The 18663-nt window shown below is 39.6% G+C and overlaps 1 protein-coding gene across 1 annotated transcript in view; it reads right to left on the reverse strand.

Moving 5' to 3' along the window:
• The window catches only part of CNTN5 (contactin 5), a 649216-nt gene that overhangs the window by 448644 nt on the left and 181909 nt on the right, over positions 1 to 18663 (reverse strand). The window lies entirely within an intron of this gene.

Raw genomic sequence — 18663 nt, forward strand, 5'->3', positions numbered from 1 at the left:
ACACTTATAAATATTACAAATGACTTTGCAGAAGAAGTAGTTTTAGAGCACTCAATAACCTGGATGTGATTTTTAGCACTGGAGAATAAAAATGATAAGAAAATACTAATAAAATTCAATAAAGATACAAATAAGGATGTAAATTCAATCACCTTGAAGGATAAGGGAAACCTTAAAATACCCACCATAGAGTTACTCAATTTTAGACAAATTAACTGAGACAAAATGTGAGAATTAGTTCAGGAGGGAAAAAAATGAAAGGAAATCATTTAAAATGATTCATAGGGAGACTTAGGGTTATTCTTAAATACTCTATTTGATGCTCAGAGAAAAATCAGATAGATCATATTAAGAACAGCAGTGCAAGGTAAAAGAAGGAAAAATGACAAGCGTAGGAAAATAGGAATCTTGTTAATACTACGCATGCGTGTCTGCTCAGTCACTCAGTTGCGTCCTATTCTTTGGGTCCCCATGGACTATAATCCACCAGGCTCCTCTGTCCACAGGATTCTTCATGCAAGAATACTGTATTGGATTGCTATTTCCTTCTCCACATGATCCTCCCAACCCAGGAAATGAACCCATGTCTCCAGCATCTCCTGCACTGACAAGTGGATTCTCTACCACTGAGTCACCTAGAAACTGCTAGGAAGATTGTCTATATAAAGTGAATAGACTTATGGCACCCATGGCAACTCAGTTATGAGGATACTCCACTAAAAGCAGCATATTGATCTAAATTTCACAATCTAAACTTGCATGTAAGATCTTAAACTACTTCTTTCATCACCACAGACATAGGCACCGTATAATCTTTACTCCTTTTTGTCAGCATTGTCGTTGACCTTTGTAGCCCCTCCGACTTTCTTCAATCTGTTTTTATGTTCCTTTTGATGTTGTCTTGAGGTCTTCTTCTCCTCAAACAGGCCATGTCTTACAAGCCTGTGTTTGGGCTCAATCTTCCTCATGTTAATTCAAGGAACTGCAAATCATTTCAAAGCCAGCTGTCCTGCTCCCACCAAAATGAGTTCTGAATCCAAAAACAAAAATGACATCTGGTGTGATCTTGTACATTTTGGCTGGTTTTTCCAAAATTTTTGGCTTAGGTATTGTTGCCTTTCCAGGGTGAAGGACATCAATGACCATTTTTTCCACTGAAGTAGTCTGTTGACCATTAACTTCCTGGTATGGATATTTACTGTGTTATTCATGATGGTGGCTCCAGTCTTGATTCTTAAAGATACTGCATAGTCTAATAGCTGACTATGGTTCTGGGAGGGCCTTATGACTCACTGGACCTGAGAAAGGAAGTTTTTTGCATCTTAGGGATAGAGACTATTTGTCTTTAATTATTCCTAGCAGCTTCACTTGGGAGAGGGTTACTGGGGTTCTTAGGGGAGGGAGAGGAGCAGAAGTACTCCCTGCATCTTGACAAAGAATTGTGGATTGATCATGTGTTTTCCCTACATTTTTTGGAGTTAAAAACTCTGGTTTTCAGGACCACTCTGAGTAGCTCTTCAGTGTAGCCCAATAATTCTGTTTTTTACATGCACCCAGGGACGGGGGAGCCTGGTGGGCTGCCGTCTATGGGGTCGCACAGAGTCGGACACGACTGAAGCGACTTAGCAGCAGAAGCAGACTATTCTCATTCAGGTGTTTAAGGATCACAGTATTAAAATCTTGTCTATTAAATGTAATTTTATAGATTTCTAAAAGCTTTTGATAATTTTAATGCTAAATGTTATTTGAAATTAAACAGATAGTGAATAGAAATAACATAAAGGAAAAATATTTTGTTGTGAAATACCTTAAGTAAAGGAAGTAAAGGAAGGCAAAGTGGAATAGTCCTATGGGGGTGACTTGGACCTGCAATTTGTTGATAATTTTGTAAATTATCTTAGTATAAGAAGTATTCTACTGTGGAAATAATAAAATCTCCAAATTTTTAGATGACACTGAGCTCTACTGGATAGTGAAATATTGAGCTGACAAATCCAATTTGCATGACAATGTCATAAGTTGTGGGTGGGTATTATGAATGTGGCAGATGGATTTCAATATGGACAAACCAAAAGTGCTTTTACAGTAAAATCCAAACCATACTTATTATATGGTAGATTTTATTCTCTTTATTGTAATGAACAAGCTGTGTGATTTTAAGCAAGTCATTCAAACATTTGCAGCAGAATTAGGAATTAAAGTAGAGTTAGTATCTCAGAAGAGAGAACCAAAAGAGAAGGAATTGAGTCAGAAAATTCTGGAGTATTTTTTGATTGGATAATATCAGTGAAGACAAGTGATGGAATATACAACTTCTTCCAGTGCTACTACCCCTCATCCCAACCTCTATTAAAACCTCAGTTCTGAACAGAGGAGTTTGAATTTACATAGCACATAACAGCAGCAACAACAAACAATATAGTAATAGTCTAGGAAAGTAATTTCTTACTGTAATTACCCACACACTAGTTAAATGCAGTGGCACTTGTGTCATAAATACTGTGTGAATAGCTAATTTTTACTAAAGCTCACTATATATCAGGCATTGTTCTAATTGATTTGTGTTTATTAATGCATTTAATCCTCACAGTAACCCCAGGAGACAAATATCCATACTATCCCTTTGTTCAGATGAATAAATAGAAGCACATGCAGGTTAAGTTTCTTGTTCCATCATAAAGTAGGTGGTAAATCAAAACTGGCTTTGTGACTGATTTACTTTAAACAAAATTAAAAAAAAAATACATTCTAGTTTAATTCTCTTTAATGATGCCACTCTTATGAACTTGCTTTCTGTTAGCTTCCTTGAGTGAAAGTAAAACAGGTGGTGTTATAGCTAGTTCACTGGTATTGTACCTGAGATCATTTTTATCTTCTATAGCCTAGAACATAGACATACTCTGGAAAGTGAATTTTGAATAAGAAAATTATTCACCTACTCTGAACTTCAGAAAACGGTATTTGAAATCCACTGATCTAGGCAAGAGGCAAAGATTGTTGTAATTAGAAGTGCAAAGAAGAATGACATTGCAGAATTTCAAATTGCAATAGATTTCACAGGGCTTACCAAACCTATGGAATATGTATGAAGTCATGAAAATGGGCAGGCTTCCTTGATAAAGAATCCACCTGCAATGGGTCAGAAGGTTCCACTGGAGAAGGAAATGACAACTCATTCCAGTATTCTTTCCTGGGAAATCTGATGGACAGAGGACCCTGATCGGCTTTAGTCCATGGGTGGCAAAAGAGTAGGACATGGCTTAGAGACTAAACAACAATGACATGAGATTAGAAGCATTCTGATTGATCCAGAAATATGTGCATTATATGTTTTAGAAGAAAAGTGATCTCTAACAACAGATATCAGTTGAAGAAGTTGGTTTGTAGGAAATTTTAAACTGAAAAAAGAAATAGAAGTGCCCAATAAAGATGAATATTTAGAAATATAGATGGGGCATAGGAGTAGAATCCTGAGGAAACACCCCACTTGGAATGATAAGCCTTTTTAAGTCCTTCAGGAAAAACATCCCAAGTGTAAACAAACCAGACAAATGGGTAAATACATATCCAGACCAGTAGGTGAATGGAATGATTGATTTAGGGAGTGGATTGAAGAGACACAGTGAAAAGTACAGATGAACCTGTTCAAGAGCATCTGTGTATGCTGTGCTTAGTCACTTCAGTCATGTCTGATTCTTTGTAACCCCACGGACTGTGGCCAACTAGGCTCCTCTGTCCATGGGATTTGCCAGGCAAGAACACTAGAGTAGGTTGCCATTTCCTTCTCCAGATGATCTTCCCAACCCAGGGATTGAACCCACATCTCCCGTGTCTCCTGCATTGCAGGCTGATTCTTTATGGTGAGACACCAAGGAAGCCCACAGGAACATCTGCAGCCAGGTAAATTGAAAAAAAAAAAAAAAGAAAGAAAAGAAAAGAAAGAAAATATTTTCAGACTTAAACTGATTTTTATAGGTCAAGAATGATGAAGACTGAGAAAAATCTGGTGTGTCTGACAAACAGAAACTTGACAAATGTTGAGAAAACACCTTGAGTGGTTTGTTGAGGTTCAGTGCCAGATTGCAGACTATGAGATACATTTATAAGGAGGCTATGAGGAAATATCGGAGAAGGCAATGGCACCCCACTCCAGTACTCTTGCCTGGAAAATCCCATGGATGGAGGAGCATGGTAGGCTGCAGTCTGTGGGGTCGCTAAGGGTCGGACACGACTGAGCGACTTCACTTTTACTTTTCACTTTCATTCATTGGAGAAGGAAATGGCAACCCACTCCAGTGTTCTTGCCTGGAGAATCCCAGGGACAGGGGAGCCTGGTGGGCTGCCGTCTATGGAGTTGCACAGAGTCAGACATGTGTGAAGTGACTTAGCAGCAGCAGCATGAGGAAATATAGCATGGAGACAGTGAGTAGACTAGTCTGATAATAGAAAAGGAAGTCAGATTAAAGGTAGTGAATTACATTTTCCATTCAAAGACTAACTCAAAGTTCTTAGTTCTTTACTTATGTTAAGAATGCTATAGTCACCATTACGATGCCAGTTATCAGAAGTTTACATCCTTTGGACTTTTAATTCCTAAATGACAGTATCAAGTTTACATATAGGCAACCAGAAAAAGTCTAAATTAGATTCATATTTAAGCAATTTATCTTATTATTTGTAAGCACTTATTAAATAATTCTTCAAAGTTTCTAAGACATATTAAAGGATTTAATAAAAAATGCACATTATTTTCTTTGATACAATTTTTTGTTTCCATTGATAGAAGTTCAAATTGTTTTCATAAATCTGCTTGAGGATAAATTGAATTGTATGCAATGACTGACTGGCAAGGACATCTGAGCAAATTATTCAGAAATCATCCAATGATTCTTGATGTTTTTAGTTAACTTGTAGCATATCAAGATAATAAGCTTTCCAGACAGAGATATAGAAAAATAAATAAAGGATTAATGAAAGCCAAATTAGTATCTTATATTCCTGCAGAACTTGACATAAAAACTTAATACTATTCAGCTTCTTTAAAATAAATAAACATCCTCTGGTAAGAGTCACAAGTTTCCAAGTTCCTTGAAACTATCCATAAGTTGAAAACTCTGAAAAAAAGATTAGAAGAAGAAAAAGTCTCCTGGGTTTAGGGTAAAACATTTAATACCCAGTACAGAATCTAGTACTAGTATATACAGCCTGGTATACTGCAGTGGGTAGCCTTTCCCTTCTCCAGGGGATCTTCCCAACCCAGGGATCAAACCCAAGTCTCCCGCATTGCAGGCAGATTCTTTACAAACTGAGTCACAAGGGAAGGCCAAGAATACTGGAGTGGGTAGCCTATGCCTCCTCCAGCGGATCTTCCTAACCTAGGAATTGAACAGGGGTCTCCTGCTTTGCAGGAGGATTCTTTACCAACAGAGCTATCAGGGAAGTAAAGATACCCTACGTCCAAGGGCAAAGGAGAAGCCCCAGAAAGATGGTAGGAGGGGCGAAATCGCATTTAGAATCAAACCCCATACCATCCAGAGATGCTAGGAGGGCTCAAACAAATCTTGTGTGCACCAGGACCCAGATACCCCACAGAGACTGAGCAAAAAATGTTTCAGTGTCTCCTGCAGAGGTACAGGACAGCAGTGGACTGCTGCAGGAGAAGGGGCTCTGGGTGCAGCAGACTTGGGTATGGCATAAGCCCTGTTGGGGGACGTCACCATTAACCCCACCACAGAGCCTCTAGAACTTACACAGGACTGGGAAACAGACGCTAGGAGGGCAAAAACAAAACCTTGTGCACACCAGGATCCAGGAGAAAGGAATAGTGACCCCACAAGAGACTGACCCAGACTTGCTCATGAATGTCCAAGAGTCTCTGGCAGAGACATGGGTCAGCGGTGGCCTGCTGCAGAGTCGGGGGCACTGAGTGCAGCAGTGCTTGAATAGGACCTTTGGAAGGAGGTCACCATTATCTTCATTACCTCCACCATGATTTGGCCTCAGGTCAAACAAAAGGGAGGGAACACAGGCACACCCATCGACAGAAAAGTGGATTAAAGATTTACTGAGCATGGCCCCCGCCCATCAGAACAAGACCCTGTTTCCCCCTCAGTCAGTCTCTCCCATCAGGAAGCTTCCATAAGTTTCTTCTCCTTCTCCATCAGAGGGCAAACAGAATGAAAACCACAATCACAGAAACCTAACCAATCTGATCACAGGGAACACAGCCTTGTCTAACTCAGTGAAACTATGAGCCATGTCTTGTAAGACCACCCAAGATGGACAGGTCATGGTGAAGAGTTCTGACAAAAGGGGGTCCACTGTAGAAAGGAATGGCAAACCACTGCAGTATTCTTGCCTTGAGAATTCCATGAAAAGTATGACAAGGCAGAAAGATAGGACAAAGAATCATGAATTCCCCTGGTTGGTAGGTGCCCAATATGCTACTGGAAATCAGTGGAGAAATAACTCCAGAAAGAATGAAGAGATGGAGCCAAACAAAAAACAAAACCCAGTTGTGGATGTGACTGGTGATGGAAGTAAAGTCCAATGCTGTAAAAAGCAATATTGCATAGGAACATGAAATGTTAGGCCCATGATCAAGGCAAATTGGAAGTGGTCAAACAGGAGATGGCAAGACTGAACATTGACATTTTAGGAAGCAGCGAACTAAAATGGACTAGAATGGGTGAATTTAACTCAGATGACCATTATATCTAGTACTGTGGGCAAGAATCACTTAGAAGAAATGGAGTAGCCATCATAGTCAACAAAAGAATCTGAAATGCAGTACTTGGGTGCAATCTCAAAAATGACAGAATGATCTCTGTTTGTTTCCAAGGCAAACCATTCAATATCACAGTAATCCAAGTCTATGTCCCAACCAGTAATGGTGAAGAAGCTGAAGTTGAACAATTCTATGAAGACCTACAAGACCTTCTAGAACTAACAAGCAAAAAGGATGTCCTTTTCATTATAGAGGACTGGAATGCAAAAGTAGAAAGTTAAGAGATACCTGGAGAAACAAGAAAATTTGGCCTTGGAATACAAAAAGAAGCAGGTCAAAGGCTAACAGAGTTTTGTTGAGAGAACGCATTGATCATAGCACACACTCTCTTCCAACAACACAAGAGAAAACGCTACACATGGTCATCACCAGATGGTCAACACTGAAATCAGATTGATTATATTCTTTGTGGCCAAAGATGGAGATGCTCTATAGAGTCAGCAAAAACAAGACTGGGAGCTGAATGTGGCTCAGAAAATGAAATCCTTATAGCCAAATTCAGACTTAAATTGAAGAAAGTAGGGAAAACCACCAGACCATTCAGGTATGACCTAAATCCAATCCCTTATGATTATACAGTGGAAGTGACAAATACATTCAGGGGATTAGATCTGACAGACAGAGTGCCTGAAGAACTATGGATGAAGGTTTATGACATGGTACAGGAAGCAGTGGTCAAAGACCATTCCAAAAAAAAAAAAAGGAATGCAAAATGGCAAAATGGTTGTCTGAGGAGGCCTTACAACTAGTTGAGAAAAGAAAAGATGCAAAACGCAAAGGAGAAAAGGAAAGATATACCCATTTGAACGCAGAGTTCCAAAGAATAGCAAGGAGAGATAAGAAAGCCTTCCTCAGTGATCAATGCAAAGAAATAGAAGAAAACAACAGAATGGGAAAGAATAGAGATCTCTTCAAGAAAATTAGAGATATCATCTTTACATTTCATGCAAATATGGGCACAATAAAGGACAGAAATGATATGGACCTAACAGAATCAGATGATATTAAGAAGAGGTGACAAGAATACACAGAATAACTATATAAAAAATATCTTCATGACCCAGAAAACCTTGATGGTGTGATCACTCACCTAGAGCCAGGCATCCTGGAATGTGAAGTCAAGTGGGCCTTAGAAAGCATCATTACGAACAAAGCTCTTGGTGGTGATGGAATTCCAGTTGAGCTATTTCAAATCTTGAAAGATGATGCTGTGAAAGTGCTGTACTCAATATGCCAGCAAATTTGGAAAACTCAGTAGTGATCACAGGGCTGGAAAAGGTCAGTTTTCATTCCTATCCCAAAGAAAGCTAATGTGAAGAATGCTCAAACTACTGCACATTGCGCTCATCTCACACGTTAGCAAAGTAATGCCCAAATTCTCTAAGCCAGGTTGCAACAGTATGCAAACCATGAATTTACAGATGTTCAAGCTGGATTTACAAAAGGCAGAGGAACCAGAGATCAAATTGCCAACATCCATTGGATCTTCGAAAAATCAAGAGAGTTCCAGAAAAACATTTACTCCTGCTTTACTGACTATGCCAAAGCCTTTGACTGTGTGGATCACAACAAACTATTGAAAATTCTGAAAGAGATGGGAATACCAGACCACCTGACCTGCCTCCTGATAAATCTGTATGCAGGTCAAGAAGCCCCAGTTAGAATGTAACATGGAACAACAGACTGGTTCCAAATTAGTAAAAGGAATACGTCAAGACTGACTGTTGTCACCCTGCTTATGTAACATATAGGCAGAGTACTCCAGTAGAAATGCTGGGCTGGATGAAGCACAAGATGTAAATAAGATTGCCAGGAGAAATATAAATAACCTCAGATATGCAGATACCACCTCCCTTATGGCAGAAAGCGAAGAAGAATTAAAAAGCCTCTTGATGAAAGTGAAAGAGGAGAGTGACAATGTTGGCTTAAAAGCCAAATTCAGAGAACTAAGATCATGGCATCTGGTCCTATCACTTCATGCAAATAGATGGGGAAACAATGGGAACAGTGACATAGTTTATTTTGGGGGGCTCCAAAATGACTGCAGATGGTGATTGCAGCTATGAAATTAAAAGACACTTTCTCCTTGGAAGAAAAGTTATGACCAACCTAGATAGCATATGTAAAAGCAGAGACATTCCTTTCCACCAAAGGTCCATCTGGTCAAAGCTGTGGTTTTTCCAGTAGTCATGTATGGATGTGAGAGTTGGACTATAAAGAAAGCTGAGCACTGAAGAATTGATGCTTTTGAACTGTGATGTTGGAGAAGACTCTTGAGAGTTCCTTGGACTGCAAGGAGATCAAACCAGTCCATCCTGAAGGAAATCAGTCCTGAATATTTATTGAAAGGACTGATGCTGAAGCTGAAACTCCAATACTTTGGCCACTTGATATGAAGAACTGACTCATTGGAAAAGACCCTGGTGCTGGGAAAGATTGAAGGTGGAAAGGAAAAACGATGACAGAGAATGAGATTGTTCGATGGCATCACCGACTCTATGGACGTGAGTTTGAGCAAGCTTTGGGATGTGGTGATGGACAGGGAAGCCTGACATGCTGCAGTCCATGGGGTCACAAAAAGTTGGACATGACTGAGGGACTGAACTGAACATAATCTAGAAGAGAAAAAGAGATAAACTAAGAATACTCAAGTCCATTCTGATTACCATAGTTTATTGGGATAAATGGGCTGATCAGGAAATAAGAATGACTTTGCTGAATCTCTTGTTTGAGTGGCAAAACCAATTCAGGTGTTTGAAAGGGAGAGTAGCACAGGATCCCTCTGTCTGTACTTTATCTGGAGCAAAAACAACACAGAAGGTTGGAGTGGAACAGGGGTACATTTTAACTGATGTTTAGTCCAACAAAGGTTGTTATTTCTGATTCAATGACTGTGACCTTAAGTGCCGAATTACCAGCAGAGTGTTAACAACCAGTTCTCTCTGGTTGTAGAATGGCAAGAACTCTGATAGGCTTTTCAGTTGGTGCTAATGGTAAAGAGCCTTCTTGCAAGTGCAGTAGACAAAGGAGACATGGGTTCAATCCCTGAGTTGGGAAGATTCCCTGGAAAAGGATATGGTAATCCACTCCAGTATTCTTGCCTGGAGAATTCCATGGACGGAGTAGTCTGGGAGGCTACAGTTCATTGGGTCATACAGTCAGACATGACTGAAGCCACTTAGCACACACTTATGTAAGAACTCTGATATATAGCCGTTGGATTTTTTATGTTGTAGTTACTTCCATTATGGTTGATCTCAGTCTACCAAGAGATGAAGAGGGGCACACAACCAACTCTTGCAAGCAGGGAAAGGCAGCTTCAATATACTGCTAGAATAGCCATGTATATTTCACACAATAAGTGATAAAAGTAAATTGCTTCAGTCTTCTCTTTGGTCTTTGTATAGTTTTCTGTGTTCCTGAATTAAGACCCTTAGCCACATCTGCAAAAATCCCTTTACTATATAAGGTAACATTCAAAGATTCCAGGAATTATGAAATGGCTGGCTTGGGGCCATTATGCAACCTACCACAATCTTCAAGTGTATGCCATTTTTCAATATTTTTCCACTACTTTTAGGACCTGCCTTATTCAGCAGTAAATTAATGTGGTTGATTCATAAATTATGTAAGCATGTAATTTTGTGCATAATTTCCTCATTGACACAATTCTTGCTCTACAACTAAACCTGATGCCTACACATACATCCCTGGCTCATGACTTTGCCTGTAGTTTATTTTTTTTTTAAATGCCATCAGACTTTCCACCACCACCAAATCTTAGGTTATCTGCATCTACAGTCTTTTTACTTTTCTCCCCACTGTGACAACTGATGAATTCTCTAATAAAGGCCACACTCTTTCTGCATCCATTCTGACTATATCTTAACTCATTATCCAAGCTACTTCCTTAATTATTCTCTCTTCAGTAATATCTGACTTGAGGGGTGGCAAAGGAACCCAAGGACTATTTTTTATTGATATTTTTCTTTGTTTTCTTTTTTTCATCCTCTCTGTACCACTTTGGAGCCACTATAGCCCTGGAGAAGGGTCTGAAGAAATTCCTTCAGACCTACCTTAGGAAGGAATTCAACCTTATAGGTGAAGATTCTATCTGGACCAGACGAGGCATGAGGAGCCCAGTGTTGTACACAGTGGATTGTGGGAAGATGCTTTGCTCTAGTGAACCTGTTATCACAACGTAATGTTCCTCTCTCTACCTAGAAATGCATTTAGTATCATGTATGATATCAGTAGATTGATCTAAACTTTTGTTTTTAATTCATGCTTGCTTGTATATATTTTCCATCCTTTCATGTTAATACTTATAAAGTTTTTAGAACAATGCCTCACATGTACCAATTAATTGTAAATGTTGATTGAATAAAAATTAAAAAATGTTGATTGAATAAACATAAGACAAACTGAAAAAACATCTTTAGAACTAGGCTGAGAACTTGAATGACCATAGAAATGAAAGTTTGAGCTTTTCATACATGAGGCAGAGATAGTGAGACCTTGAAAGAAGACCAGAGATAATAGTGTAGGGGAGGCAGAAGTGTGTCGTATCAAGGGAGAGATACAGCAGTTGTATGAATAAAAGGCTGTCAAAAGAGAAAAGTGGTTAAAGGGGGGTGATTAATAAAGTTTTGTATGCTTTGCAGAATGTTGTCTCTTTGTTAATTATCCTCCAAATCATTAGCAAAATTCTGTATTACTTATAAATGCCTTTGACGCGACATTTGTCTGTCTTGTTTACAATGCAATGATCTGTGAGAGTGCTCCATGGAGCACTGCACCAGGGCAGGCAGATACTCTAATGCACAGTTACACTCAGTACTTAGGGTACTATCGCCCCTTGTGTTATATTATAAGCTACCTAAGGACAATCACTGCATTTGTTTTGCCCTCCATTATATCCCCACTGTGTAACAAATTATCTGACACACACTAGGTGTGCAACAGATTTGTGAATGTATGAAGATAATTTTTCACAGTGCCAGCAGAGGAAAATCTGATCATGTCACTCATGTGCTTCCTATCTTCTAAAGTTTCCCCCTCTATATTCTGGATCATTTTCGCATGTCTAAATGACCTTGGCCAGAATTTTTACTCCCTGCAAGTGCCACTGCAGCCAGGTCTGTGGAGACACAACCAGTTTCACTTAGTTGCAACTTGAGCGCATTCTGTAAATGCACATGGGAATTGACTGCCTGTGGAGTCACCTTTAGGGATGGAAGCCCATTGATATGTCTGCCAACAAGATTATCCTGAATGCATCTCATAAGGTTCTGGTACTGTGGGACCAAGCTTCAGCTGCCTGTCAAAGTGGTCGTCTTCATAATGCAACCCCCCTTTTCACTATTTCATTCCTCAACCCCACCCCAACCCACACTACTGCTGTCTGGAATGCATTTCATATAAACTATCTATAAACACATTTTGTTCCAAGCCAAGATAATATATTTTATAACAGTTTATAAAGCTTTATTTTTACCTAAAGGGAAATAATTTGCCTATGTATATAGTGTCTGTTATTTTTAGAAAGATCTTCCTTTTTTTTTCTGAGACATGCAAAAACACAATGTTTTGGAATGATTTTTATAGCTAACTCTATGGTCACAGCAGATTAAAGGTAATTTTTATATTCAAACCCCTGCAGAGATGTTTGCCAAGTTTTCAGAAATATCCATTATAATGCCTGTCTCTGCAGTGAGAGGTTTGTAAAACCCAGCAGGAATTGCAGCTGACTGTGATGAAAAATGGAATCATCCATGATCATATTCTATTTTTATTTTCAGACTAAGTGTTTAATATAAGCCACCTACTTGGGAAGTCATTCAAGAATATGTCCTTCTTACCAACACACTCTTCAATTACTATTTTGAAGAGAGATCAAATAGTAATGTAAAAGTCTTTTGAATTATGAACAATTCCAAACTATTGAATGCCTTTCTGTGAAAGCGAAATTGTTAGTTGCTCAGTCGTATCAAACTCTTTGTGACCCCATGAACTGTAGCCAGCCAGGTTCCTCTGTCCATGGCATTCTCCAGGCAAGAATAATGGAGTGGGAAGCTATTCCCTTCTCCAGCATATCCTTTTTACCTAGGGACTGAACCTTAAAGGACTTCTACACTCCAGGCAGATTCTTTGCCATCTGAGACACCAGAAATGATATTAAATATTTCTTGTGTTTTTTTTTTTTTTTGCCTATTATATTGATATAAACTCTATATCCCTTCAGTGAGCTCGGTAAGTTTTAATAGAAACAGTTCATTTAGCAATGTATATAAATACTACGTCTAAGAAGCTTGGACACTGTTGTGTGTTTCCCAGTGTGGTAAGCTTGGCTTCTTTCTCAGATGGGGTGACTGTGAGAGGTGGGTCGACAGTCATTTCTGCTTTGATGTGAAGGCCTGGAACTGAGGGTTGGGCTGCAGACATTCATGTGCAAAAATGAGAAGTTTTTGCATTCTGTACCACAATTCACATTAACAACTTTAGCTTTCCTTGGGAAGTTCACTCATGTCATCGAGACAAGCCTTTTGGTCTTATCAAATGTAGGGACAGGGAAGAGAGTGGATTCCAATATTGATAGATGATATAGATGTTTAACATACATACTGCAAGTCCTCCTTTGTTTGGCACCATTCCTTATGTCCACCCTTAGCTAACTGTGATTTCAGAGTTTTTTCAAGTTTCCACTGGGTACATGGCTTTTAGCCCTTTTTTTGGATCCAATAAACTTTACTCTAGGTTGGCTCGGTGGTAAAGAATCTGCCTGCAATGCAGGAGAAGCAGGTTTGATCCCTGGATCTGAAAGATCCCCCCAGGGAGGAAGTGGCAACCCACTCCAGTATTCTTGTTGGGGGAAATCCCATGGACCAAAGAGCCTGGTGGACTACAGTCCATAGGGTCGCAAAGAGTCGGACACAACTGAGAAACCGAGCCTGACTAATCCTTAACTCACATCCTTCCTTATCCTTCCAGAAATATGTCAATATGTCTCATTTGTTAATGAAATGCTACCTCTCCTCATTGATGATATGACTATTTCTACCAGGTTTCAGAATAGAGACAGGAGACAAATACAGGAACCCAGTCCACCAACTTGAGCTGTATGCCCACTTATCATTGAAATAATCATTTTCCTTGATTTCCTTGACACTACATTACTGTTTTTCCTCTTATTGTGCTCATCTCTACTCGCTATTCTTTATAGGATTTTCATCCTTTATATTTCCATTGCAATTTGAATAATTCAAGGCTTCGTCCTAAGCTCACTTCATTTCATACTCATTTCACGGGCTTTCTTTCTTTTCTCTTTTATCCCCAGGGAGTTAAGAATGTTTCATTTGAACCCAGCCCCTCGCCACAAACTCGCCAGGACGTCAGGGTTCCCCTCAGCTGGGCAGTGCCAGCATCACTCCACAGGCAGCACAGCCTCCAGGGATGCCCCTCCTTGGTGGTCCCAGAGGAGACAGCTGGGGGGCTGCTGGCAAGTGCAGGAGCGGAGGGCTGGCATGCACACAGGTGGCAGCGTGGCTCACATCACTGCCTCCTTCACGGGCTTTCATAACCACAGTAATGGTTTATTTATCATTCGCATCATGGAGAATCATGTTCATATTTCATCATTATTATTGAAACTGAATTGTGTTTGTATAGCAAAATTTTAAGAGAAATAACATTTAAAGTGTATCACAATATTATTGCCTTGTTATAATCAATTTAAAGGTTCACTCATGAAAAACACGTCCAGGAGAGAACACGTGTCCACAAATAGCTTTAAAATCTATAACAACATGGTACTGAATGCTAATTGTCTACTACTCATTTGTTCAGTTCAGTTCAGTTCAGTTGCTCAGTCGTATCGACCCCATGAATCGCAGCACGCCAGGCCTCCCTGTCCATCCCCATCTCCTGGAGTTCACCCAAACTCATGTCCATCGTGTCAGTGATGCCATCCAGCCATCTCATCCTCTGTCGCCCCCTTCTCCTCCTGCCCCCAATCCCTCCCAGCATCAGAGTCTTTTCCAATGAGTCAAATCTTCACATGAGGTGGCCAAAGTATTGGAGTTTCAGCTTTCATGGGGCCGCAGAGTCGGACACGACTGAGCGACTGAACTAAGTAACTAACTAACCAGTCCTTCCAAAGAACACCCAGGACTGATCTCCTTTAGAATGGACTGGTTGGATCTCCTTGCAGTCCAAGGGATTCTCAAGAGTCTTCTCCAACACCACAGTTCAAAAGCATCAATTCTTTGGCGCTCAGCTTTCTTCACAGTCCAACTCTCACATCCATACATGACCACTGGAAAAACCATAGCCTTGACTAGACAGACCTTTGTTGGCAAAGTAATGTCTCTGCTTTTGAATATGATATCTAGGTGGGTCATAAATTTCCTTCCAAGGAGTAAGCGTCTTTTAATTTCATGGCTACAATCACCATCGGCAGTGATTTTGAAGCCCCAAAAAACAAAGTCTGACACTGTTTCCACTGTTTCCCCATCTATTTCCCATGAAGTTAACATCTACTTATTTTCCGCTTTTACAGTCAGTCTATGGGAAAGTTTAGAACTCTTGGTTACATTTACAGAAGAGAATATCAGAGTAAAAGTGGCAGATGAAAGGACATAAAAGTAACGTAGAAAAGGTAAAGGAAAAATAGGAGTAAAACTATCACTTTGTATAATAGAAAGTCAAGAATTATTTCCAAGAGTTAAAAGAATAGTAGGGATTTAAGCACATGGTCAAATTAAAAAGGAAAGAACAGAAAAGTATTATATAAATATAATATGGGGGTGGATAGAAGAAACGTGCATATCATATGGGGGAGTGAACAGCTATTCTCTAAACTTGATTAAACAAGAAGCACAGTTTATATGAAAACCTTGGGAAGAAAAATATGAGAAGTTAGATAACTGGCTTTAAGGAATGAGATTGAATGGAAGAGAGGTTTGGCTTTCCCCTCCTCTTATCAGCACTTATAAACCTCTACATTCCTTTGATAAGGGTATATCTCTATGTTAAAAAGTAAAAATTAGTAGACAATCACCAAGAAAACAACCACCTTAGATAAATTATAGAAAGAACAAATGTGAATTTTCTAGCTTTTCTAACAAAAATCTTAAAAAGACTGTTATTGAATGATGTAGTTGAAATTTAGCAGGTATTTTCCACCTGTTTTTTTTTTTTTTAACTTAGATGTTAACTTTAAAATAACACTTTTATTTTAAAATTTTATTGAGCCTTTCATATAGTACTTCACAAACAAATTTTTTTAATATAGATGTTTGTAAAAAAAATAAGTCAACAATTTCAACTGCTTTAGTAAATTCAACAATACAACTAAAAATATTTTTTAACTTAAAGATATAATTTTAGTTATATAAGAAGCAATGACTGAAAAGGCCAAAGTTGTATGCTCTGAAAAGGCCAGTGAGAATGAAAATCAACAGCCTAAGAGGGAGGAACTGGTTTTAGCAGGAGGAGGGAAAGTGGAGTATCTCTGCTGAATTAGAATAAGGGAAGAACAGTATAAATGGAGATGTAGTTAGATTTGAATTTCAGTTCATAGGAAAATAAACTTGACACTTAAATAGTTTTGTAAAGCAGTGGGTAGAGAAGGAGGCTTTCCAGTTTGAGAAAAGAAGGCAAGATTCCAAAAACTTTTGGGAGAATTACAAATTAACCATCCACATCAACTTACTAGGATTGAAGGACAATGTTGAAGCTGGTGATCATGCATGCTTGATGAGTGTAACTTTCTAATAGCTTTGAGGTTCCAAAGCAGTCACAACTTAAGTGTATTCGAGTTCAATGGGAGTGGCGTTTTGACAAACATGAGCAACAGAATCAGAAGGGCAAATGGGCTTAAATACCAGCAAACAAATTACACTAATCATTCTATAAATGCTTGACAATTTAAAAATAGAAAGTAGAAGGTAAAGTTAAGTGCTACACCTAGGCCATGAAATAAAAGAAATGCAAGAGTGCTGATCATAAGTACTGAGCTTTTAAATCACTAGTGAAGGTGGAATCAATTTTTGGATTCTGACTTCACATGTGCTTGTCTTCTTTGTGAAAGTTAATGTAATGTTTAGGGTTGTTGTGTGAAAAGAAGGCAGAACAGCCTAAACAATCTCAAGCCTTATCCAAATGCATGGTATTATTACATCAGTTCAGTTCAGTCGCTCAGTCGGGTCTGACTCTTTGTGACCCCACAAACTGCATGATGCCAGGCCTCCCTGTCCATTACCAACTCCCGGGGTTCACCCAAAGCCATGTCCATCAAGTTGATGATGCCATCCAACTATCTCATCCTCTGTCATCCCCTTCTCCTCCTGCCCTCAATCTTTCCCAGCATCAGGGTCTTTTCAAATGGGTCAGCTCTCTGCATCAGGTAGCCAAAGTATTGGAGTTTCAACTTCAACATCAGTCCTTTGAATGCACACCCAGGACTGATCTCCTTTAGAATGGACCGGTTGGATCTCCTTGCAGTCCAAAGGACTCTCAAGAGTCTTCTCCAACACCACAGTTCAAAAGTATCAATTCTTCAGCACTCAGCTTTCTTTATAGTCCAACTCTCATATCCATACATGACTACTGGAAAAACCATAGCCTTGACTAGATGGACCTTTGTTGGCAAAGTAATGTCTCTGCTTTTGAATATGCTATCTAGGTTGGTCATAACTTTCCTTCCAAGGAGTAAGCGTCTTTTAATTTCATGGCTGCAGTCACCATCTGTAGTGATTTTGGAGCCCAGAAAAATAAAGTCTGCCACTGTTTCCACCATTTCCCCATCTATTTGCCATGAAGTGATGGGGCTGGATGCCATGATCTTAGTTTTCTGAATGTTGAGCTTTAAGCCAACTTTTCCACTCTCCTCTTTCACTTTCATCAAGAGACTCTTTAGTTCTTCACTTTCTGCCATAAGGTTGGTGTCATCTGCATATCTGAGGTTATTAATATTTCTCCTGGCAATCTTGATTCCAGCTTGTGCTTCCTCCAGCCCAGAGTTTCTCATGATGTACTCTGCATATAAGTTAAATAAGCAGGGTGACAATATACAGCCTTGACGTACTCCTTTTCCTATTTGGAACCAGTCAGTTGTTCCATGTCCAGTTCTAACTGTTGCTTCCTGACCTGCATACAGATTTCTCAAGAGGCAGGTCAGGTGGTCTGGTATTCCCAACATTTCAGAATTTTCCACAGTTTATTGTGATCCACACAGTCAAAGGCTTTGGCATAGTCAATAGAGCAGAAACAGATATTTTTCTGGAACTCTGTTGCTTTTACGATGATCCAGTGGATGCTGGCAATTTGATAACTGGTTCCTCTGCCTTTTCAAAAACCAGCTTGAACATCTGGAAGTTCACAGTTCATGTATTGCTGAAGCCTGGCTTGGAGAGTTTTGAGCATTACTTTACTAGCATGTGCTTCTGCTAAGTCACTTCAGTCATGTCCGACTGTGTGCTACCCCATGGACGGCAGCCCACCAGGCTCCCCTGTCCCTGGGATTCTCCAGGCAAGAATGCTGGAGTGGGTTGCTATTTCCTTCTCCAATGCATGAAACTGAAAAGTGAAAGTGAAGTCGTTCAGTCTTGTCCAACTCTTAGTGACCCCATGGGCTGCAGCCCACCATGCTCCTCTGTCCATGGGATATTCCAGGCAAGAGTACTGGAGTGGGGTGCCATCGCCTTCTCCATTACTAGCATGTGAGATGAGTGCAATTGTATGGTAGTTTGAGTACTTGGCATTGCCTTTCTTTGGGATTGGAATGAAAACTGACCTATCCCAGTCCTTTGGCCACTGCTGAGTTTTCAAAATTTGCTGACATATTGAGTGCAGCACTTTCACATCATCATCTTTTC

Source organism: Bubalus kerabau, chromosome 15 (assembly GCF_029407905.1).
Source record: "Bubalus kerabau isolate K-KA32 ecotype Philippines breed swamp buffalo chromosome 15, PCC_UOA_SB_1v2, whole genome shotgun sequence".
NCBI classification, from domain to species: domain Eukaryota; kingdom Metazoa; phylum Chordata; class Mammalia; order Artiodactyla; family Bovidae; genus Bubalus; species Bubalus kerabau.